The following is a 26,544-nucleotide window of genomic DNA, read 5'->3' on the forward strand; positions in this document are numbered from 1 at the left end:
TTAACAGGCTCCGGGCTTATCAGTCATCTGAGCTCAAACAGCAGAGATCGATGTGAAGGGCAGAGGTCAAGCAATACACCCATCATTACCTTTCTCCCAGCCTAGGAATACACAGATCGCCTTTGTTTAAGTCAGCGTCCCAACAATATGAATCACAAACATCCCTTTCGAGAATTTCAGATCGGCGCTTTCCTGGTGGTTCATTTAACAGCTCCGGAAGGTTTTACCCCCTTCATGACCAGGCCATTTTTGGCTCAGAGGCAGTACTTTAACTGGTAATTGCACGGTCATGCAACACTGTGCCCAAGCAAAAACGGATATATCATTTTTTTTTTTTTTAATTATATAAACGAAAAAAAAAGAAAAAAAAGGGCAAACATTTTGAAAACAAAAAAAAATAATTTTTCAGTTTCTGCTATAAAATGTATTGGGTAATAAATAAAAATCTAATTTCTTCATAAATTTAGGCCAAAATGTATACTGCAACAAAAAAAAAAATCCCAATAAGTGTGTATTGATTGGTTTTCATGAAAGTTATAGTGTCTACAAACTATGGGATATATATACACTTTTTTTTTTTTTTTTTTAACCCCTTCAGCCCCGGAAGAATTTACCCCCTTCCTGACCAGAGCACTTTTTGCGATACGGCACTGTGTCTCTTTAATTGACAATTGCGCGGTCGTGCGACGTTCAAACAAAATTGATGCCCCCCCCCCAATTTCTTTTGGTGGTATTTGATCACCTCTGCGGTTTTTATTTTTTGCGCTATAAACAAAGAAAGAGCGACAGTTTTGAAAAAAAAAGCAAGATTTTTTACTTTTTGCTATAATAAAGATGCCCAAAAAAATATATAAAAAAACAAATTTCTTTCTCAGTTTAGGCCGATATGCATTCTTATTACATATTTTTGGTAAAAAAAAAAAAAAAAATGGCAATAAGCCTATATTGATTGGTTTGCGCTAAAAGTTATAGCGTCTACAAAATAGGGGATAGATTTATGCCATTTTTATTATTCATTTTTATTTTCTTATTAGTAATGGCAGCGATCTGCGATTTTTATCATGACTGCGACAATATAGCGGACACATTGGACACTATTTTGGGACCAGTCATTTATACAGAGATCAGTGCTATAAAAATGCACTGATTACTGTATAAATGACACTGGCAGGGAAGGGGTTAAACACTAGGGGGCGATCAAGGGGTTAAGTATGTCCTAGGGAGTGATTCTAACTGTGGGTGGGATGGGCTCACTACAACATGACAGAGATCACTGCTCCCGATGACAGGGAGCAGTAGATCGCTGTCATGTCACAAGGCAGAACGGGGAAATGCCTTGTTTACATAGGCATCTCCCTGTTCTGCATTTCCCTGTTCTGCCGCTCCACGATACCGGCGGACATAGAGTCCGTGGGACCCGCGGGCATGGTCACGCGTGCGCCCACAATGCCGCATCTTAAAGGGGACGTACCTGTACGCCCATTTGCGCAGTCGTGCCATTGTGCGGACGAATATTGTCGTGCGCTGGTCAGCAATCGGTTAACGACTAATGGCAGTGATCAGCAACTCATAGTGCGGCGGACAATCTGACACTTGGTGGGAACTGACTAACTGCCACTGACACCAATACAGTGATAATACTATGCACTGTCACTGTACTAATGACACTGGCTTGGAAGGGGTTAATATCTCAGGTAATCAAAGGGTTAAACATGTGCCTAACAAATGTTAATGTGTGTAACGTGTGCTGCTTTTCACTAAATATCTTTGTTTGCTTTGGAGGGATAAGAAACAGATCATTCCTACTGTATAGAGCCCTATGTTGATTGTAAACACGGGGCTGTGGGCGGCTGTGATTGGACACACTTGATTAGCAGGTCCCGGCCATGAATCATTGGCTGGGACCCGCTGACAAACTCCTGCCGTGTACAATCACAATGGGTATTGGCGCGGGCGGGGGGTGCGCAGCATCGCATCAGTACCTCACTGTGCCTGTTTGCAGTACAATGCGGGCGGACGGTCCGTAAGTGTCTAAAAGATAAGATTAGTTGCTACTTGGAAGTACAAAAAAAAAAAAAAGTGACCCCCTGGGCCAGACTATTAATACATTAAAGTATTGACATATTCTGAGTAAGCAGTAAATGAACTATAAACCCGCATTCACCTCTGTAGCTACAAGCATGGTGGAGAAATCAGTTTTCAGTTTTCTGTGAAAGCAGATTCTTGGTTCCTATGGTGTCCTTTATTTGTGTTTTGCTTTTTATACGCGTATTTGTTTGTTGAGAACTATTGTTTTATATTTTTCTTTTACATTCTTTTTACTGTTGTGTTTTTTACCACAATGCATGGCAATGCAGTGCATTGTGAATGGCAACCCAACACATTGTACAGTAGAGCCCAAAGCACAACAGACCACAGCGCACCACAATGCGGGTGCACCGCTTTGCTAAAGGGTCATGTAAGTGTTTTCATGCCTTGCTGTGCGTTGGCAGCCCATGTGGCCATATGATGCCCCACCCCCATCCCTGCTCCTTTGCTTATGTGACAAAACCACAAAGAGGGCGCACCAGCCTAGTGCATTACCATTATAACACTTTATTGCAATTAAAGTGTTACGAAACCCACAACAGTAAAATCAGTCTGTATATGCAGTAAAGCATGCTTGTTATACTCACTGTGGAACCTAAGGGGTTAATCCTCCGCATTGTGTAAAAAGGCTGTTTGAACCTGTCTTTTCTGATCCTCCCCTTCTTCCACCGTCCCCACTCCATTTCCTGATAGAACAGAGGCTAGGGGACAAGCTGCACATGCTCAGTTTGGAGAGTACTGCTAGAGAGTTTTTTTTTCCTTGAGAGAGTGCATGTGATCAGCACAGGGCCAATCAGCACTGTCCAGACAGAGGGACAGGGGTCCTGCAGCCTCATAGGACAATCAGGGGAGAATGAAAACTCCTATCAGTGTCTGGTTAAAGCTTGTAGGAGGAGTCACAAGACTGCTCTAACTGCTGATGAGAAAGGGTATTTAGCAGTTTCTATTTACTAAAACGTTTGGATTTCCATGTTCTGTGTACTGTGGGAGACCAGATATAGTGAATGCAGGGTCCTGGGTTTAGTAACACTTTATTAAAAGCAAGTAATATACTAACAAACGCCTGGCAATGACAGTTGTGTTCCTGCTTCCAGTTCCCCAGTGCTCAGCTTGTAACACAAGAAGGCCAATCTGGCTTACGCGTTCCGAAGGACAGCCCCTCTTCCTCAGAGCCAGGAATTGCCAGCCACGTATGGTTGCTAAGGATGTGGCAGGAGCAAGCACCCACTGCTTCCTTAGCAACCATTGACAGCAGTAAGCTGCCGCGTTCCTTTGTACACAATAGACGCCCTAAACATTTGGTGCTTAAACGAATGTCCAAGCCACGAGTGCTAGGCCCGAAAAAAAAAAAAAAACCCCAAGTAAACATGAAGGCGTGTGAAGGCGTGTGTTCTATACGGATAGGAAAGGACAGCAGGATTTCTAGAGAACACAGACGGCAGACTGATGAAACCTGGGTAAACATATGAACTGGAACAAACGCTTACCGCCCACATACGTGTAAACACGGCCTTTTCAGCAACAGGCGGTATATAAACATTTTACTGCTGTCAGAGTTTCTTCCTATGTATACGGCTTACGTGTATTAACTTGTTCATTACCAGAAATAAGCCTGAGCACTAGGTTAAAGGTTGGGGTTAACCATTTCAGCGCCGGAAGATATAACCCCCCCCCCCCCCCCCCCCATGACCAGGCCATTTCTAGCAATACGGCATATTTGCGTTACTTTAACTGACAATTGCGCGGTCGTGCGACGCTGTACCCAAATAAAATGTATGTTCTTTTTTTTCCCCCACAAATAGAGATTTCTTTTGGTGGTATTTGATCACCTCTGCACTTTTTAATTTTTTGCGCTATCAACAAAAAAAGACCGACAATTTTGAAAAAATAAAAAAATATATATATATTTTTTAAATTTCAGCTATAAAACGTATCCAATTAAAAAAAAAAAAAAAAAAAAATCTTCATCAGTTAAGGCCAATATGCTACATATTTTTGGTAAAAAAAAAAAAAAAAATAAGCGTATATTGATTGGTTTTGCAAAAGTTATAACGTCTACAAAATAGAGTTGCCGATATCGAGTATTTGCTAAAGTATGGGTATTCGTACAAATGCACCGATACCTGAAACTGATACTTTCAGGCTTAGTTCTCAGTGGGGGATGAACAAATGTTCCTCTGTTTAACCCCTTATTAACCCTTAATTTACTCTAATCAGCCTTAACTCCCTATTCTCCTCCATTTAATTATTATTTTCCTGCTTTTTTTTTTTTTTGTATACGTCTATTTTATAAACGATAATCAATTAAAACTTTTTTTTTTGTTTGCTTTGTTAGTAAATATTTTCACACATATATACTAACATTAGGGATGAGCCGAACACCCCCCTGTTCGGTTCGCACCAGAACATGCGAACAGGAAAAAAGTTCGTTCGAACATGCGAACACCGTTAAAGTCTATGGGACACGAACATGAATAATCAAAAGTGCTAATTTTCAAGGCTTATATGCAAGTTATTGTCATAAAAAGTGTTTGGGGACCTGGGTCCTGCCCCAGGGGACATGGATCAATGCAAAAAAAAGTTTTAAAAACGGCCGTTTTTTCAGGAGCAGTGATTTTAATAATGCTTAAAGTCAAACAATAAAAGTGTAATATCCCTTTAAATTTCGTACCTGGGGGGTGTCTATAGTGTGCCTGTAAAGGGGCGCATGTTTCCTGTGTTTAGAACAGTCTGACAGCAAAATGACATTTTGAAGGAAAAAACTCATTTAAAACTACCCGCGGCTATTGCATTGCCGACAATACACATAGAAGTTCATTGATAAAAACGGCATGGGAATTCCCCAAAGGGGAACCCCGAACCAAAATTAAAAAAAAAAAATGACGTGGGGGTCCCCCTAAATTCCATACCAGGCCCTTCAGGTCTGGTATGGATATTAAGGGGAACCCCGGCCAAAATTTAAAAAAAAAAATGACGTGGGGTTCCCCCTAAATTCCATACCAGACCCTTCAGGTCTGGTATGGATTTTAAGGGGAACCCCGCGCCAAAAAAAAAAAAAAAAAAAAACGGCGTGGGGTCCCCCCAAAAATCCATACCAGACCCTTATCCGAGCACGCAACCTGGCAGGCCGCAGGAAAAGAGGGGGGGACGAGAGTGCGGCCCCCCCTCCCTCCTGAACCGTACCAGGCCACATGCCCTCAACATTGGGAGGGTGCTTTGGGGTAGCCCCCCAAAACACCTTGTCCCCATGTTGATGAGGACAAGGGCCTCATCCCCACAACCCTGGCCGGTGGTTGTGGGGGTCTGCGGGCGGGGGGCTTATCGGAATCTGGAAGCCCCCTTTAACAAGGTGACCCCCAGATCCCGGCCCCCCCCCTGTGTGAAATGGTAAGGGGGTACATAAGTACCCCTACCATTTCACGAAAAAAGTGTCAAAAATGTTAAAAATGACAAGAGACAGTTTTTGACAATTCCTTTATTTAAATGCTTCTTCTTTCTTCTATCTTCCTTCATCTTCTGGTTCTTCTGGCTCTTCTGGTTCTTCTGGTTCTTCCTCCGGCGTTCTCGTCCAGCATCTCCTCCGCGGCGTCTTCTGTCTTCTTCTCCTCGGGCCGCTCCGCACCCATGGCATGGGGGGGAGGCTCCCGCTCTTCTCTTCTTCTTTTCTTCTCTTCTTCTCTTCTTCTCTTCTTCTCTTCTTCTCTTCTTCTCTTCTTCTCTTCTTCTCTTCTTCTCTTCTTCTCTTCTTCTCTTCTTCATTTTCTTCTCCGGGCCGCTCCGCAATCCATGCTGGCATGGAGGGAGGCTCCCGCTGTGTGACGGCGCTCCTCGTCTGACAGTTCTTAAATAACGGGGGGGGGGGGGGGGCGGGGCCACCCGGTGACCCCGCCCCCCTCTGACGCACGGTGACTTGACGGGACTTCCCTGTGACGTCACGGGGAATGCCACAGGGAAGTCCCGTCAAGTCACCGTGCGTCAGAGGGGGGCGGGGTCACCGGGTGGCCCCGCCCCCCCCGTTATTTAAGAACTGTCAGACGAGGAGCGCCGTCACACAGCGGGAGCCTCCCTCCATGCCAGCATGGATTGCGGAGCGGCCCGGAGAAGAAAATGAAGAAGAAGAGAAGAAGAGAAGAGCGGGAGCCTCCCCCCCATGCCATGGGTGCGGAGCGGCCCGAGGAGAAGAAGACAGAAGACGCCGCGGAGGAGATGCTGGACGAGAACGCCGGAGGAAGAACCAGAAGAACCAGAAGAGCCAGAAGAACCAGAAGATGAAGGAAGATAGAAGAAAGAAGAAGCATTTAAATAAAGGAATTGTCAAAAACTGTCTCTTGTCATTTTTAACATTTTTGACACTTTTTTCGTGAAATGGTAGGGGTACTTATGTACCCCCTTACCATTTCACACAGGGGGGGGGGTCGGGATCTGGGGGTCACCTTGTTAAAGGGGGCTTCCAGATTCCGATAAGCCCCCCGCCCGCAGACCCCCACAACCACCGGCCAGGGTTGTGGGGATGAGGCCCTTGTCCTCATCAACATGGGGACAAGGTGTTTTGGGGGGCTACCCCAAAGCACCCTCCCAATGTTGAGGGCATGTGGCCTGGTACGGTTCAGGAGGGAGGGGGGCCGCACTCTTGTCCCCCCCTCTTTTCCTGCGGCCTGCCAGGTTGCGTGCTCGGATAAGGGTCTGGTATGGATTTTTGGGGTGACCCCACGCCGTTTTTTTTTTTTTTTTTTTGGCGCGGGGTTCCCCTTAAAATCCATACCAGACCTGAAGGGTCTGGTATGGAATTTAGGGGGAACCCCACGTCATTTTTTTTTTAATTTTGGCCGGGGTTCCCCTTAATATCCATACCAGACCTGAAGGGCCTGGTATGGAATTTAGGGGGACCCCCACGTCATTTTTTTTTTTTAATTTTGATTCGGGGTTCCCCTTTGGGGAATTCCCATGCCGTTTTTATCAATGAACTTCTATGTGTATTGTCGGCAATGCAATAGCCGCGGGAGTTTTTTCCTTCAAAATGTCATTTTGCTGTCAGACTGTTCTAAACACAGGAAACATGCGCCCCTTTACAGGCACACTATAGACACCCCCCAGGTACGAAATTTAAAGGGATATTACACTTTTATTGATTGACTTTAAGTATTATTAAAATCACTGCTCCTGAAAAAACGGCCATTTTTAAAACTTTTTTTTGCATTGATCCATGTCCCCTGGGGCAGGACCCAGGTCCCCAAACACTTTTTATGACAATAACTTGCATATTAGCCTTTAAAATTAGCACTTTTGATTTCTCCCATAGACTTTTAAAGGGTGTTCCGCGGCATTCGAATTTGCCGCGAACACCCCAAATTGTTCGCTGTTCGGTGAACTTGCGAACAGCCAATGTTCGAGTCGAACATGAGTTCGACTCGAACTCGAAGCTCATCCCTAACTAACATATATTTACACATTTCACATTGAAAAAGCGCAAAAAAAACAAAAAAAAAATCAATTTATTTCATTTGTAAATGACTTTTCAATGTTTTGTATCATTGCTGACAGCTGAAGTGTAAACAAAACAGTTGCGGTAGGTATCAGTAATTGGTATCGGCGAGTACTAAAAAAAAAAAAAAAAAAAAAAGAAGTATCGGTACTTGTACTCGTAAAAAAAAAAAATGGTATTGGTGCATCCCTACTACAACACTATTTGATTTTTTTTCTAGTAATGGTTCGACTTATAGCGGGACTGCGACATTGCGGCGGACAAATCGGACACCAAGTGACACTTTTGACACTTTTTTGAAGACCAGTGACACCAATACAGTGGTCAGTGCTAAAAAAAAAAAAAAAATATGCACCGTTACTGTACTAAATGACACTGCCAGGGAAGGGGTTAACATCAAAGACGATCAAAGGGTTAAATGCGTTTCCTGGGTAGCATAGATAGAACACCTTTGGGATGAATTAGAGTGGAGACTACAAGTCAGGCCTTCTCATCCAACATCAGTGCCTGACCTCACAAAATTCTGGAAGAATTGTCAAACATTCCCATAGACACACTCCTAAACCTTGTGGACAGAAGAGTTGAAGCTGTTATAGCTGTAAAGAGTGGGCCAACTCAATATTGAACCCTATGGACTAATGCCTCGTACACACATTCCGAATATTGTACGACCGATCGTACAACCGTTCTCGCTTAATAGTCGCAAGTAGAATTTGAATAGCTAATAAAGTCACAAAAATTTTCGTACGACAGACAAAAAAAAAAAATTAAAATAAATAAATTGGAAGTGATGTCATGTGTTGTAATGTATTTGTATTGTATTTTCGGACGACAACTATACTGACTAAAGGAAAATCGTACGATCTGGAATCGTACGAGGAAAATTTATTGCCGATAAAAATTGCAGATCGCCATTATTAGTAAAAAAAAAAAAAAAAAAAAAAAAATTAATAATAAAAATGCCATAAATCTATCCCCTATTTTGTAGATGCTAGAACTTTTGCGCAAACCAATCAATATACACTTACTGCGATTTTTTGGTTTACCAAAAATACGTAGAAGAATACATATCGGCCTAAACTGAGGAAAGAAAATGTTTTTTTATATATATTTTTTGGGGATATTTATTATAGCAAAAAGTAAAAAATATTGTTTTTTTTTGTTTTTTTTTTTAATTGGCTCTCTTTTTTTGTTTATAGCGCAAAAAATTTAAAAAAATAAAAACGCAGAGCTGATCAAATATCACCAAAAGCCAGATTAATTAAAAAAGCGTCCGAACAGAATTCAAAATATTTATGCTGGCACATTTGGCCGCAGTTCAGCTTCATGGTTTTTAATTCCGTTGATTGATTGTGATTAATGGAAACCTGTTTCCAGCACGCGGCGGCGGCGAGCACAGCAGGGCTCTGGATGAAGACAATCCCTTCCCCCCCAAGGTGTTTCCTTGTTTACAGCAGAAAAGGGTGGATTTGGTGGTTAGGTCACGTCATCCTGTCTCATGAGCTGCCAACACGTCTCTATGGGAAAATGACAGCAAAGCACTTTTCTGGTTCTACAAAGTAGTACAAATCACAGCGTTGCCCATTCATTGCAATCCATCACTGATGAGACCCTGTAAGGTAGGAACAGTCTGACAGGTTGGACTTGATGGACTTGTGTCTTTTTTCAACCTAACCTACTATGTAATATCATGGATCTTCAATTGCCGTCCAAAACGTTTATTGCAAAGAGATCAAATCCCAAAAAAGAAGTGCAACGTTTCAGAGCCGTGCAGGACTCCTTCATCAGAGATATGATCACAAAGGGGTCCTCCTAGAGTTGCCACCTCACCCTCTTAAACCTGAACACATATTAATTACACAGGTTCTGTGGCTGATTAAGGTGGTAATTAAACTCACTTGGTGCTTTATCTGCATTTACTTAGCCTTAGAACCCATGTAATTCAAAGGTGTTGGGGTTTAAAGGGATGAGGTGGCAACTCTAGGTCCTCCATGTCCTCAACTTTGGACGGCAATTGTAGATCCATGGTGTGCTGACAAATGTGTGTATTGATCTGTGATATATCCAGTGTACAGCTGGTAATCGCTACAGCACCCGCTACAGAGGAGCCTGTGATCCAGGAATGTGAGCGGTGGGAATGTAGACAAGACTGCCTGCAGATTAGATCGCCGAGCTCTAGTTCTGAATGATGAAGCCACCAGTTTATGAACCGCTTCCAGACCTCCCACCGCATGTATACTGCAGCTGGGCGACCTGGCTGTGCGAAACAACGTACCCGTATGTCACATTGTCTTCTGGAGGCTGAACATTGTCCTAGTAAGGCCAAAATTGCTCTCCTGGCCCTGGGAGGCAGAAAAATGGTCCGAAGGGGCCAAAATTGGTCCTCGAAGACCAAAAATTGCACTCCTGGGCCTTGGAGGATGAAAATGGTCCTCGGAGGCCAAAATTGCACTCCCGGCCACGGTAGGACGAAAATGGTCCTCGGAGGCCAAAATTGCACTCCCGGCCATGGTAGGACGAAAATGGTCCTCAGAGGCCAAAATTGCACTCCCGGCCATGGTAGGCAGAAAATGTTCCTCAGAGGCCAAAATTGCACTCCCGGCCATGGTAGGCAGAAAATGGTCCTCGGAGGCCAAAATTGCACTCCCGGCCATGGTAGGACGAAAATGGTCCTCAGAGGCCAAAATTGCACTCCCGGCCATGGTAGGCAGAAAATGTTCCTCGGAGGCCAAAATCGCACTCCCGGCCCTGGGAGGCCGAACGGCGGTTTGCCTATGTAAATAAAGTTCTGCCTATGTAAACAAAGTTCTGCCTATGTAAACAGGGCAGACCATTGTTTTGTCACAGAGGAAGAGAGAGATCTTGTGTTCCTGCTAATCAGGAACACAGATCTCTCTCTTCTTCCATTCAGTCCACCCCCCCCCCCCCCCAGTTAGGAAGCATCCCCTAGGAGCACACTTAACCCTTTGATCTCCCCTGATGTTAACTTCCTTCCTGCCAGTGTCATTTACAGTAACAATGCATTTTTTTTTTTTTGCACTGATCACTGTATTAGTGTCACTGGTCCCCAAAAAAGTGTCAGTTAGGTCTACGATTTGTCCGCCACAATGTTGCAGTTCCAAAAAAAAATAAATAAATAAAAATCGCTGATCGCCGCCATTACCGGTAAAAAAAAAATTTAAAAAATGCCATAAAAATATCCCATAGTTTTTAGATGCTATAACTTTTGCACATACCAATCAATATATATGCGCTTATTGGGAATTTTTTTTACCAAAAATATGCAGAACACATATTGGCCTAAATTGATGAATAAATTAGATTTTTTACATATAGTTATTGGATGCGTTTTATAGCAGAAAGTAAAAAAATATTTTTCGAAATTGTCAGTCTTTTTTTGTTTATAGCGCAAAAAATAAAACCCGCAGAGGTGATAAACTACCACCAAAAGAAAGCTCTATTTGTAGGAAAAAAAGGATATCAATTTTATTTGGGTACAACGTCGCACGATCGCACAATTGTCACTTAGAGTAACGCAGTGCCATATCGCAAAAAATGGCCTTGTCATTAAGGGCGTAAAACCTTCCGGGGTGGAAGTGGTTAAAAATGAAGACCAGTATCGTAGCTTAATCATTAATCCCAGCCAAGACACTACCTGTGTGGAGTTTGCATGTTCTCCCTGTGCCTGTGTGGGTTTCCTCCGGGTACTCCCCTTTCCTCCACACTCCAAAGACATGCTGGCAAGGTAACTGGCTCCTGTCTAAATTGGCCCTAGATGAGGTTGCACCGATACCGTTTTTTTTTTTACCGCCGACTACTGCTACAAAATAAATGGGCTCAAATCGCTCTGCAAAGAATTGCATGCGATTTGAACAGGAATGCGGTGCGATTCTTGTCCAAATCGCATGCACTTTCAAATACCCAGACCTCTGCATCGATTTTGTGTGCAGTGCCAGATCATCATCCACAAAAAGGTAAATGGGGTAGGGAGGGGCGTCCGTTTACCTTTTCATTTTTTGTGAAAAAAAGGGGGGGGGGGACTTTCACTTTAAACACATTAAAAATTCACTCAACGCCATACATTATAAAACATTTTAAGCATTAAAGACCAACTCCGGGCAAAAAAAAAAAAAAGAAGTGCCCGCACTTTCTTAATGTACCTGGCGCTGGCGCACGTACTACCGCCTCTACATGTTTCGCCATAATAGCATCTTTAGGAAGATCTCTCAAATTTTATGGTGCCCAGTATCTCAGCACCAATAGCCTTCTCCCACCGTGCGTTCGAAGACCTGGAAACTGGACAAGACGTCACAACGTACCTGGAAGCTGGCGCACGTAGTACCACCTGTACATGTTTCGCCATAGTAGCTTCTTCAGGAAGCGCTCTCACATTTTATTTTGCCCAGTATCTCGCCACCAATGCACACAGCCTTACTACGCTTACTGCCATTACTGTTCCACTCAGTGGAGCCGGCTTACATTCCAAGACCTGGAAACCAGACTTGACATCACAAGGTATCCGGAAACTGGCGCATGTAGTATCGCCTCTACATGTTTCGCCATAATAGTGTTTTCAGGAAGTACTGCGTTTTTGTCTAGGGGATTGGAGAACATAGATCTACTTGTCTAATCCTCCAATCCTCCCCACACAAGACCAATCCCTACAGCCCCTGCGCCCCCCCCCCCATGGTCTCATGGTCTTTTGCCATGGACTGTTCCTGACATCATCACTCCCATAATCCTGCTCTGGACGGGAGCACCTCAGGAACAGTCCACCGGTGGATCGTGGGGGAGTGGCGGATCGGGTGAGCATAAGCTTTCTTGTCGCCCCTGAAAAAAAAAAAAAAAAGCAGTTAACCCATGCAGTACAGGAACAGCCCCACTGCACGGGGAAAAAAAATGTTTTGCCCGGAGTTGGGCTTTAAGAGCTTAAAGTGTAAGTAAACTCTAACAATGAACGTCTCTTATTTGCCAACTTTTGATCTGTAAATTATACCATTAAAAGTGTTGTTACATCTCTTCCATAAAAGAAAAAAAAAAAAAAACACACCTGCTGATCCTGCAAGAAATGTTATGAGACGATAACTTCCAGCTCTATCTACCTGTGCTGACTGTTATCAGTTACATTTTTTCCTGCTACTTCTAGACCATGTGTGTCAAACACAAGGCCCACAGGCCGAAACCGGCCCTCCAGGCCTTTTCATGTGGCCCTTGCACCTCTCCTGCAGCTGCGGAACCCCCTCATGTCCACCCCACCTTTTCTCAGCAGTCGACAGCAGAGAGGAGGACAGAACTCCTCCACCAGATCCAGTGCTTCTCTGTGCAGCAGCGGAGAGGCTCATCTTTTCCTTCCACCCCCTTCCCCGTCTCGGCAGCAGAGAGTCATACAGAACTCCTCTTACAGGTCCTGCTCCTCTCTGTGCAGTCGCAGCACCCCCTCATCTCAGCATTGAGAAGACTTCAGCACCTCCTCTGGTCCTCCTCCAGACCCTGCACTTTCTTCTGCCCAGCTCTGCCTCCAGCTCTTCCCAGCAGCAGCACAAGGTAAGGAGGGGTGTGTGCTGTGATGTAAAGAAGGCTGCGGGACTCTTGACTCCCCCGGTTCTAGACTACAGACCCGTGCCCCCCCCAGGTTATGGAGAAAAGGAAAGGGTGATGTGTGCATTCGTCCTGTCTTAGGGTGACAGCACTGCTTCTCCATTGGTGTGCGAGTTTTGTCAATGTAGACAGGAAGTGTGTAAAAAAAATTTGAAAAAATTCTAATGCCACCCCCACATCTAAGCTGCATTATATTATATTTTTATCCTTTGGTTTAGATACACTTTAAATTGTGCACTTTAGTGAGAAAAGGGTGGAGGACCCCTTAGATTTTGCCACAGGACACGTCAAGTCCTTGTTACACCCATGTTTGTCTATACGCATAGACGAAGCCGGGATAATCCATTCTTGTGCTTTGACACTCAACTATGACAGCAAACTTTGGATGTGTAGCCGGAGAGTTCACAAGATTTGCCGCAGTCACAGGCTTATGGTCAGATGGTTCATACAATATGAGAAAGTAGAGTCCGCTTATATCAGTTTACAATAATTGATCGCCATAAAGAATAATCCATAAAGATTTAACCAGTTGAGCTCCAGCCCGTACACCCCGTATGGACCAGAGCAAGCTTGCCTTCTCCTCTATGGGTCTACTGGTTTAGGTCTCCACCAGATGAGCAGCAGCCCTTTCCGCCCCTCTAGAAAGCTATTTCCTGGTGGATTCTGGGGCTCAACCGCCATTTTTTTTTTCAATTTAGAGTCCTTTGCTAAAGCAACCATACAGAAAAAAAAAAAAAAAAAAAAAAAGAAGAACAAAACAACAAAGTTTACCTATGAATAGTAAAAAGAAATTACCCCCAAAAAAACCCCCACATAAATCTCATAGAGGTTCCATTCATACTTTACAGTTTGGAATCCAAAATCCAAATCGTGTGGCAATCGCAGCACAAAGTGTGGCATGAATTTGGGCGCCATTATCTTTCAATGTGGTTCTGCCGCGAGTGTCAGGCAATAGGATTGTGCGGCAATTGCACCTTAAAGGGCTCCTTTACACTTGCTTCGACTTTAACACACATTAAAGCGCCTACCACTTCGACATGCTTGATGCTTCGGTGATACTTTTTTGAAGCTAGTGTGTGCGCTGATTTTTTTTTTTTTAAAAGGAGCCCAGCAGAACCCTTACTCAGTAGTACCTCCACTCAGCAGATCCCCAGCTCATTGGTACCCTTGTTCAGCAGATCCCGAGCTTATTAGTACCACCAACTATGCTGATCCTTCACTCAGTAGTAACCTCCAACTATGCTGAACCTCCTCTATCCCAGGTCCCTGCTCACCTCCCGCTTTATTGCTCCCACACTGTGCACCATGTGTGACATCTGCTAGTTTTTTCTGCTCTGGTCCCCCAGCTCTGCTGATCCTTTTCTGGTCAGTCCACTCTCTCCAGGTCTTGGTCACCTTCTTCTATAGCGTTCCCGTCCAGGTCTTGGTCACCTTCTTCTATAGCGTTCCCGTCCAGGTCTTGGTCACCTTCTTCTATAGCGTTCCCATCCAGATCTTGGTCACCTTCTTCTATAGCGTTCCCATCCAGGTCTTGGTCACCTTCTTCTATAGCGTTCCCGTCCAGATCTTGGTCACCTTCTTCTATAGCGTTCCCATCCAGGTCTTGGTCACCTTCTTCTATAGCGTTCCCATCCAGATCTTGGTCACCTTCTTCTATAGCGTTCCCATCCAGTTCTTGGTCACCTTCTTCTATAGCGTTCCCATCCAGGTCTTGGTCACCTTCTTCTATAGCGTTCCCATCCAGGTCTTGGTCACCTTCTTCTATAGCGTTCCCATCCAGTTCTTGGTCACCTTCTTCTATAGCATTCCCATCCAGTTCTTGGTCACCTTCTTCTATAGCGTTCCCATCCAGTTCTTGGTCACCTTCTTCTATAGCGTTCCCATCCAGTTCTTGGTCACCTTCTTCTATAGCGTTCCCATCCAGGTCTTGGTCACCTTCTTCTATAGCGTTCCCATCCAGGTCTTGGTCACCTTCTTCTATAGCGTTCCCATCCAGGTCTTGGTCACCTTCTTCTATAGCGTTCCCAAAATTGCACAACCACATGTGCTGACGGCTAGTTGCTCCACTCCAGTCCGGACCCGCTCACCTTCCTGCTGTTCCACACCAGATGTGACGTCTGCACCAGACCTTCCCAGAATATATACACATGAACCAGAAGTGACTGCTAATGATGTCTTTCTAATTTGCTTGTTGGTTAGCAGTGCATGCTAGGATATCTTATATCTGCAACACCTCCAAAATAAAGCAAAGCTAAAGCTGAAAAAGAGCTTCAGGTGCTGGAAGTGAACGTTGTTATAGACTTCTATGGAAGCTTTGGAGGTGCTTTGAAGCACCAAGAAAGTGACATGGGAGATATTTTTTTTTAACCAAAGCAAACACGTGTGTAAACATGTGTGAACAAGACTGTAAGGCAACCATTTTATTAAGTGACAGGTGCTTTAAAAAAAGCGTGTCCATTGTCACATTTTGAAGTGTAAACAAGCCCTAAAAATCACAAGAAGCCTGTTGCCCGAAAAAGGAGTAGAAGCTTCTTTTTGGGCCACAAACACGCATAGGGCAGCCCATACAAATGTTAAACCACTTGACAGTTTCCCTTTGCTTTTAAGGACTCCATCGGTAAAAATCTCTGAACCGAATTCTGGTGTCTGCACACCTGCTGGGTTCCCACCATTCTCCGTTCATTTGTTATGAAGAATGTAACAGGAGGAACTGAAACACACAAAGGTGATGGGAACACCCAAAGCTCCCAGGAGGACAGCAACAATTATGAATTACGGCAGGGAGACCACGCAGTATACAACACATTTAAGAATCCAGGGGCTGCCTGCGCTATTGTGTGCTTCCCTATGGTAGCCCTTTCATTTGGAGGAGGTGTGACATCTGAAGATACAGGATTAGTAGGAGTCAGGGGCACCAGGAAAGCAGCACTTTCAGAAGGAGGTCATCAAACCCATTTATTTCCCTCACAATGGGCTTGCTTTAGGCGTCACAAACTAAAGATCTCATCAGCTTGTGAATAACTTGATTGGATTGGCTTCCTCATAATCCTTTCATGTCTTTATGTCACATGACCACCCAGGACACAGGTGGCTCTTTGAGGAGACCTCCTTCCTCCCGCCACAAACGTAAATTCAATTAAAATCATTAGCAGAGGTCAGCTTGGCAGATGCAGACCTGCTTTATAATCATTCCAGGGATTTCCATGGAACACGTAAAAACCTCATTTAACTACAGGGGTTTTTTTTTTCTGAAGCTGAAAAACCAGTCAACCTGCTAAATCCACAGATGAATACAATATGGGAGCTGTTTTACCTGACAAAGGATTTGTATTTTTGTACATCCAGCCCTGGAATTTAGTACGACGCCACTACAGAAAGAGCACAATGGTGTCTTGTGTACACCCCTAGCTTTCTGACTGGACAGCAGTAAAACTGCTCATTTATGGCTGGCACCCACTAGTCGGCTAAGCGAATGACAGAGGAGAGCCCTGTGTTGATAAACAACACAGAGCTCTGTCCTGACAGTGGGGATGTGCCGGTTTTGGGCTAAAGGCGGAACCGGTCCAAGGCACCTGAGCCTGGGGATGTCTTGGATCCTCAGGATCATGGAACCGAGGAGGGAGCCTTAGACTGCACCCTCACCAGTCAGAAAGGTGGTCTTCATTTCAAATCATGGTGGTAACCATAAAGACCTTATACAGCTGCTCCAAGCCCCAAGGTATGATGTGATGCCTGATGGAGCTCAGGAGTTGGGGTGCTACATAGTTACATAGTGAAGGTGGTCTTCATTTCAAATCATGGTGGTAACCATAAAGACCTTATATAGCTGCTCTAAGCCCCAAGGTATGATGTAATGCCTGATAGAGCTCAGGAGTTGGGGTGCTACAGAGTTACATAGTAAAGGTGGTCTTCATTTCAAATCATGGGTGTAACCATAAAGACCTTATATAGCTCCTCCAAGCCCCAAGGTATGATGTAATGCCTGATAGAGCTCAGGAGTTGGGGTGCTACAGAGTTACATAGTGAAGGTGGTCTTCATTTAAAATCATGGTGGTAACCATAAAGACCTTATATAGCTTCTCCAAGCCCTGAGGTATAATGTGATGCCTGCTGGAGCTCAGGAGTTGGGGTGCTACACAGTTACATAGTAAAGGTGGTCTTCATTTAAAATCATGGTGGTAACCATAAAGACCTTATACAGCCGCTCCAAGCCCCGAGGTATGATGTGATGCCTGCTGGAGCTCAGGAGTTGAAAAAAGACACAAGTCCAACCTATGTGTGTGATTTTATGTCAGTGGTGTCCTTTGACTTATCCAGAAGTGCCGACGTGTATAGAGAATGTGGGAAGCCACTCACCCAGCCCAGTACATGGGAGTGTAGATAATGGCCTCAGCCAGCAGTGCTCCCCTGGCCACGCCTTCCGACGCGTTTTGGTCTATGACTAAGCCCCGGTGGGCGGGGCGAAATGCGTCAGTAGCATGGCCAGTGGAGTAGAGCTGGCTGAAGTCATTACTTACACTCACATGTAGTGGGATGGGCAAGTGATAGGGATGCATGGATACCAATTTTTTTTTTTTTTCAGGAACGGGGAGTATGAATACCGATACCTATTTTTTTCGTGATTTGAGCCCATACAAAATAAAAAGGCTCAAACAGCCCAGCAAAGAATGGCATGCGACTTTAACAGGAATGTGGTGCGAGTCCTATCCGAATCGCATGCGGTTTCCAGCACCACTCCTGAGTGAACAAAGGCTAAAATCCCTATGACAAGCATGGGTTCACACAGGACCGGTGTGAGAAACCGCATGTGATTCGGACAGGAATCGCACTGCATTCCTGTTGAATTTGCATGTGATTCTTTGCAGGGCGATTTGGGCCTATTCATTTTGTATGGGCTCAAATTGCATCACACTGCACGAAAAAAGGGATTGGTTTTAGATATTGAAGCATTTGCAAAAGTACTTATGCAAACTCTTAGTATCAGCACATTCTCTATAGACATGGCGGTAGCCAGATGAGAAGGGAATAGCCCAAAAACCTTCCTCCCCGGCAATGTAGAAATGGGAACCGAGCCTCAGCGCTTGTTCACACCAGTTTCGGTGTGGAAAATCATGCAAAACCGGACATTTTCCCACACTGCCCTAAAACTCATGTACATGTACAGTACATGGTGGTAAATGTGGAGTCCGCGTCTATATAGAGAGAACTAATGCCAAAACCTCACAGATCAGCCTGCCATATACTTCCTCCCACAACTTCTCCTTAAATGCAAGAACAGAGTCCCAGATAAAGATAGGCAGTATGTATACACTAATCAGCCATAACATTATCACCACTGAATGAATAACATTGATTATCTCATTACAATGGCATCCGAAAGAGCAAGTGAACATGTTGTCCCTGAAGTTGATGTGTTGAAAGCAGAAAAAAAATGGCCACCCCAATTTGTTGTATTTGGGGCTGTGTAGCCACAGACCAATCTGGGTGCCCATGCTGACCTGTGTCCACAGCCAAGAGCACCTACAACGGGCACACGATCACCAGAACTGGACCAAGGTGGAATGGGGGATGGTGGTCTGATGAATCGGTGCATGGTCGTGGGGGGGGGGGTGTCCCTTAGCTGGGGAAGAGATAGCACCAGGATGCAGTATGGGAAGAAGACAAGCTGGGGGAGGCAGTGTGATGCTTTGGACAATGTTCTGCTGGGAAACCTTGGCTCTTGCCATTCATAAGGATTTTACTTGACATGTAACAACCTCCCTAAACATTGTTGCTGACCAAGTACACCCCTTTATGGAAACAGTATTCCCTGATGGCAGTAGCCTCTTTTAGCAGGGTGATGCTCCCTGCTGCACTGCACAAATGGTTCAAGAATGGTTTGAGGTGTTGATTTGGCCTCCAAATTCTCCAGACCTCAATCCAATCGAGAATCTGTGGGATGCCCTGGAGAAACAAATCCAATCCATGAAGGGCCCACCTCACAACTTACAGAACTTAAAGTGGCACTGCCTCCTAATGTAGTATCTCCCTCTGTGTGTTATTTATAAAAATAAATGCTGCAAATAGGGCTAACTTTACTGTTTAGTTTTTTTTAAATTCATTTAAAGTGTATTTTCCCAAAAATTGCATTTGAAAGGCCGCTGCGCAAATATAGTGTGACATAAAGTATTGCAACAAGCACCATTTTATTCTCTAGGGTCTCTGCATCCATTTTAACTGTGGGCAGCTGAAGCTGCTACCTGTTCACTTCCTAGATTTACACAGAGGCACCGCCTCCAGCTCTGCGGCTCTCATTGGCCCTCTTATGACTCATCCCCCCTCCCTTCCTGGCAAACTCTCAGCATGTCTTATACGCCTAGGCTTTTTTCCAGACAAGAAACAGGAAGTGGTCTATATAAGGTATTTACTGGCAGAAAAAAAAAATGTTTTACTATCCAAAGTTAAAACAACAGGGCCAGAAGATTTCATAGATAGAAAATTGAAAAAAAATGATTGAAGTTCCGCTAGAAGTGGTTAACCTTCCCTCATTTACAGACTGAAGTTAATTCCTTTGATCTAAAGAACAAAATGTTACAATGTTTATAGTTAGCTCAGAGCTGAGGAATGTTGCGATACTTGGCAGACTTTTTTTTCTTTGACAGCTTTTCGGCTTGAGCAGAGAATTTTCTGCATAGAAAGAATCGGAAAAATGTTTTAAGATCGCGAGGGGGGGGGGGGGGGGAATTGTGATCTTAACAAATAATTGTGCAGCTCTACTGTATAGAATTCATTTACTGAATTTTTTTTTTATTATTTATGATTTTTATTTGTGTATTTCTTTTACATTTATTTATTATTATTATCATTATTATTAATAGTAGTAGTAATAACACCCTAACAAAAAAATAAATAAATAACCCTAACCCCAGCTCCTAACCCTAACGAAAAAAGAAATATAATAAATAATAATAAAAATTATATATATAAGCTAATAGAAAAACTAAAAAAAGCTGAAATACCTAGCAACAAATTATGCAACAGATATTTTTTTTTTTCATTAGCCAATAGAAAAAACTAACACCTGACATGGGAATTTATAGATAGGCAACTCCTATCCTCATATTGATTAGTGGTTCCAAATAAATAATAACTACTGCAGTAGGGAACAGACACAAAAGATACGCTCAGCATCTTTCCAAATAACTGTTCTGCTTTATTATGACGCAATTGAAGGTTTTTATACACATGATTATGTAGGTATCACATTAATATTACAATTGTATGTTAATGGTAACAAGGGACGTAACATAGGCAGGCTAATTCTAATCCGGGACGTAACATAGGCAGACTAATTCTAATCAGGACTCGAAAGAATGCAAATATGTAATGAAAACATTATTGGTGCAGTGTGCACAGTGAGGGCAGTGTGCAATACATACAAAATACAATACAATTATATACAGAACTTACAAATTTCCTTTACACACCAAAGCTCAAAAACGCGCACGTTGCACATAGAAACGTGCGCAAACCGCACGTAAATACGCCAGAAAAATGCTCAAAGATGCTACGCTTAGGTGTGAAGGCAGCCTTTAACTGTAGCTGAGAAAAAGCAGAGACGGGGCTGTGCTTTGTGGCAGAGCTGTGTAAATCTGAAAACTGGATGGACAGAATTCCAAATCTGCAGGTAAAACTCCTCCCCTCGATGTATTTCGCCGTCTGCCTGGAGGCTTTGTACTCAGTGAGCGCCGTTCAGTAGCAGAGGAGTTAAGCTCCTATAATAGGTCTTGCAGCTTATCAGATGGTTGGGTAATACTGCTTCCAGATAAGAGATAAGGAAAGACGCACACACACCGAGGATGTGAGCCAACCACCTCCTGACATAACTGGCACAATGAACCAACACTCACAGCAAAATGTCCGTTGTTCTGTCACTTCTATTTCCTGACATACAAGATATTTCATACACAACGATCGCCCCAGCGCCTAGTTCATGGTTGTTAGGTAATAAAGTGGTTGATTCCAGAGAAATGACGACGGCTTTGACCAACTGTAGTTTCTAAGGGTTCCTTCTCATAGTGGGGTAGTTAGGCAGGTGGTTAAGGTGGGTTTTTACCACCCCCCAATTGCCCACCTAAAGAAATGCATGCACCTTGCTCAGGGCTGTACAAATGCCACAACAAAAATTAAACCATTTGTTGGCCCCAGAACGCCATATATTTAAGTGCACGGGGCTGGGTTGGCATTTTCAGGGTTAAAAGGCTCTTTTAAAAGCGATCCACCGCGGGCAGCTTTTCAGAAGGGGTGCCGTATGAACCCTAAAGTTTGTAACTTTCGAAACCAACCACCTTTCACTAGATTAGTGAAATGTTATATTATGGACGTCAATGGTATCTAAAGCCATGGAGCCCAACCTGCATCATGGGGCCACATGGGGCGCATCGGCTCATGCACACAGGCGTACAACGGAAATTGTGTATTTCTGTACCGGGAGACACAGCTACAGTGCGACGTCCCCATAGGCCGTGACCGTCACCTGCGGCATCCCTCCTTTAGGGACATTCACATCTGAGCATAGTGGGAACGTGCGTTCCTGTTCACGTTTTTTTTTTTTTTTTTTGCACTTTTGTGTCAACGCGTTTCTTCCCGAGGGCAGCCTATTCACTTGAATGGGATAAACTCCCCAAAGTAGCTCCAGAACCTTTTTTGGTCGTGGAGTGTCAGGCGTTTGTTGCGTGACAAAACATGAGCAAAGCGCGCATCTTCTACCCGCGCTTAGGGTGCCATTAACAATTAATGACACTGCAAGCGCAACCTGCGATTGTAGCACATTTGTGAAACGCACTGCAAAACGCACACTTTTGTGGGGCGTTTAGGAAATGCGCAGGTATGAATGCAGCCTTACAGCGTTCTTCCTGCTCCTAATTCACAGACCTCCAGGCCATGCTATGTGGGGGGGTCCCAGTGGAGATTAGTGATCCCCATACATGAGGAATGAAGAGAAGGGCGACTTTAGAGTTTACATTACGTGGGGAGCGTTAGAAGTCTCTGGTTTAGGGACAAAGGTCCACACAATACAGTATGGCACAGACTGGTAAGGGGCCCCCTTCACCTTCACACAACAAATTGGTTTTTTCCCCAGGGGAATCAGCAATCCTAAGGCTTGGCTCACACTGCATGCATCAGGATCCCTACGAGAATACCGCCTTACATCAAGAGCACCATCAGAGTCCCCCACCCTTACATCAAGGTCCCCCATCAGAGCCCCCCTTACATCAAGAGCACCATCAGAGTCCCCCCCCTTACATCAAGGTTCCCCATCAGTGTCCCCCCCCTTTACATCAAGAGCACCATCAGAGTCCCCCCCCCTTACATCAAGGTCCCCCATCAGAGTCTCCCCCCCTTACATCAAGAGCACCATCAGAGTCTCCCCCCCTTACATCAAGAGCACCATCAGAGTCTCCCCCCCTTACATCAAGAGCACCATCAGAGTCTCCCCCCCTTACATCAAGAGCACCATCAGAGTCCCCCCCCTTACATCAAGAGCACCATCAGAGTCCCCCCCTTACATCAAGAGCACCATCAGAGTCCCCCCTTACATCAAGGTCCCCCATCAGAGTCCCCCCCCTTACATCAAGAGCACCATCAGAGTCCCCCCCCTTACATCAAGGTTCCCCATCAGAGTCCCCCCTTACATCAAGAGCACCATCAGAGTCCCCCCCCCTTACATCAAGGTTCCCCATCAGAGTCCCCCCTTACATCAAGAGCACCATCAGAGTCCCCCCCCTTACATCAAGGTTCCCCATCAGAGTCCCTCCTTACATCAAGAGCACCATCAGAGCCCCCCCCTTACATCAAGGTCCCCCATCAGGGTCCCCCCCCTTACATCAAGGTCCCCCATCAGAGTCCCCCACCCTTACTCCAGAGTCCCCCCCTTACATCAGGGGCCCCACCAGAGTCCCCCCCCCTACATCAGAGTCCCCCCTTACATTAGAGTCTGCCAATGTGCAATAAGGATATACCACTGTCCACCCTAGCTACGAACTGGATAAAGGCTTATAGCGGCCCAGATGTGGCCCCTGGACCGTAGTTTGAAGACCCCTGTTATAGTTACATAGTAGGTGAGGTTGAAAAAAGACACAAGTCCATCAAGTCCAACCTATGTGTGTGATTATGTGTCAGTATTACATTGTATATCCCTGTATGTTGTGGTCATTCAGGTGATTATCTAATAGTTTCTTGAAGCTATCAATGCTCCCCGCTGAGACCACCGCCTGTGGAAGGGAATTCCACATCCTTGCCGCTCTTACAGTAAAGAACCCTCTACGTAGTTTAAGGTTAAACCTCTTTTCTTCTAATTTTAATGAGTGGCCACGAGTCTTATTAAACTCTCTTCTGTGAAAAAGTTTTATCCCACCAGTATGGTATTTGTATATTGAAATCATATCCCCTCTCAAGCGTCTCTTCTCCAGAGAGAATAAGTTCAGTGCTCACAACCTTTCCTTATAACTAAGATCCTCCAGACCCTTTATTAGCTTTGTTGCCCTTCTTTGTACTCACTCCATTTCCAGTACGTCCCTCCTGAGGACTGGTGCCCAGAACTGGACAGCATACTCCAGGTGCGGCCGGACCAGAGTCTTGTAGAGCGGGAGAATTATCGTTTTATCTCTGGAGTTGATCCTCTTTTTAATACATGCCAATATTCTGTTTGCTTTATTAGCAGCAGCTTGGCATTGCATGCCGTTGCTGAGCCTATCATCTACTAGGACCCCCAGATCCTTTTCCATCCTAGATTCCCCCAGAGGTTCTCCCCCCCAGTGTATAGATTGCATTCATATTTTTGCCACCCAAATGCATTATTTTACATTTTTCTACATTGAACCTCATTTGCCATGTAGTTGCCCACCCCATTAATTTGTTCAGGTCTTTTTGCAAGATTTCCACGTCCTGCGGAGAAGTTATTGCCCTGCTTAGCATCAGTTATCAATCAGTGCTGCAACCAATCAGAAATAGACTGTGTAAAGTAATGAAAGGCAAACTACAAAACTATAATAGTGATTGCCGACAACCTATAGGAGGTGTGAGCCACAACCAAACCCCGCCCCCTCCCCTCATAGTAACCCCCCCGAACACACCCACTTCTCTAGAGACTGCTGGGAAATTACCGGGTGAAGCACAACTGGATGAGAATCATCGAACTAGGATGAGCAGCACTGGAATCAATAAAAAGGAACCCTTATATGAGACCAGCCCCAGTGACCCCGCCCAGCCACCGTGACTCCGCCCAGCCACCATGACCCCGCCCAGCCACAGTGACCCCGCCCAGCCACAGAGACCCCGCCCAGCCACAGAGACCCCACCCCAGTGACCCCGCCCAGCCACAGTGACCCCGCCAGTCCGAACATTACCATGGCCACATGCCACTTCAATTTTTATTTTATTTGATCCGTTAGGCTGGCCATACACCATACAATCTCCTTTAGATTTACCAAATAATATGTAATGAGGACAAACCTAAATAACCCATTCAATTTGTATTAAATCAGAAAGGTCCAAGCACATATAAGCTTTTACAGGAATTCAGAGGCAGAAAATAACCCCCCCCCCCCACCCGACAGCGCATCCAGGAGAGTAAAACGCACATTAATGCTAGCTACGTTTAGCACTTGAGTGTTAATTTATTTCAATGGCCAGAATAATTCATTTTAATTTACATGCACATAGGCACATCCCCTGACTACGCGCAGCCTCCTGGTACGCGTCAGTGCTAAGCGATCCTGTGCATGCGCAGCCTCCTGGTACACATCAGTGCTGTGCCATCCCGCGCAAGCGCAGCAGTGAGCCGGCTGTGATTCCTAGGGGAGGTCACAGTTGGTTCACATACCCAAAACAAGGGCACAGCAGACTGGCAGTAGTAAGAAGAACTGGCTGCAGAAAGAGAGATGGACCCTAGGCACTGGTAAGTACCTGATTTTTAAAAGTCGACAACTCCAGTATTTGTAGAGTGAAGTTCCTTTTTAACACATTGGAGAAATTTACTAAAACTGGAGAACACAGAATCTGGTGCAGCTGTGTGTGGGAGCCAATCAGCATCCAGATTTTTTTTTGTCAAAGATTAAATGAACAAGCTGAAGTTAGAAGCTGATTGGCTCCCATGCACAGCTGCACCAGATTCTGTGTGCTCCAGTTTTAGTAAATCTCCCCCACTGATCAGGAGCTCCTATTTAGTCACGTGACCACAATTTTCAAATCGCATTGGTCTTGGCAGAAAACTGTCCCTTTTGTCCTAAAATCTCATTGGGCTCCAACAGAAAACTGTCACTTTTTCCCTAAAATCTCATTGGACTCGGCAGAAAACTGTCACTTTTATCTTACAAACTCGTTGGATTAGGCAGAAAACTCACTTTTGTCCTAAAATCTCATTGGGCTCCACAACTGTCACTTTTCTCCTACAATCTCGTTGGACTCGGCAGAAAACTGTCACTTTTTCCTAAAATCTCATTGGACTCGGCAGAACACTGCCGCTTTTGTCCTAAAATTTTATTGGACTCGGCACAAAACTGTCGCTTTTGTCCTAAAATCTCACTGGGCTCGGCAGAAAACTGACAACTGACAGTTTTCTGCCTAGCCCAATGAGATTGTAAGATAAAAGTGACAGTTTTCTGCTGAGTCCAACAAGAGTGTAGGACAAAAGTGGCAGTGTTCTGCTGAGTCCAATAAGACTGTAGGACAAAAGTGAGTTTTTTTGTCTAGTTCAATGAGAATTTAGGACAAAAGTGACAGTTTTCTGCCAGGCCCAATGAGATTGTAAGATAAAAGTTACAGTTTTCTGCTGAATCCAGTAAGATTGTAGGACAAAAAGGGACACTTTTCCTTAAATCTCATTGGTCTTGGCAGAACACTGCCACTTTTGTCCTACAATCTCATTGGTCTTGGCAGAACACTGTCACTTTTTCCTACAATCTCATTGGTCTTGGCAGAACACTGTCACTTTTTCCTAAAATCAGTCTCGTTATCTGAATTCCAGAGGATTTAAAGGGATACATTTTTCTTCTACTTTTTTGAACCTCAAAAATACATTAAAAAAACCCAACAGTTGGAAGATCTGATCAGAAGTCATCGATCGCATCTCTGCTTCCGCCATGCAATCCCATAACCCGATCGTTCAGATTTCTAACCAAAGTATCTCAATGCTGCCGATCGATGCAAAGTGATCATTTTCAGCCCATCACATCCAGTGATTTGAAACCTGCGTTTTTTTTTTTCCATGCGCCATGTATGGGGTGGCCCCTTGATTTCAATGGGCTGCCCTACATGCGGAAAACACAGTCCATGGAGCCTTTTGCTGCGTTCTGGTTTACACGATTTGCTGTAGTTTTGGGTTGCCATAAAAATAA

General features: G+C 44.6%; 1 protein-coding gene across 2 annotated transcripts in view; it reads right to left on the bottom strand.

Moving 5' to 3' along the window:
* Positions 1 to 26,544, bottom strand: part of LOC141106413 (syntaxin-3-like) — a 98,298-nt gene that overhangs the window by 70,893 nt on the left and 861 nt on the right. The gene's annotated exons all lie outside the window — the stretch shown is intronic.

This window comes from Aquarana catesbeiana, linkage group LG08, assembly GCF_042186555.1.
Source record: "Aquarana catesbeiana isolate 2022-GZ linkage group LG08, ASM4218655v1, whole genome shotgun sequence".
Lineage (NCBI taxonomy): Eukaryota > Metazoa > Chordata > Amphibia > Anura > Ranidae > Aquarana > Aquarana catesbeiana.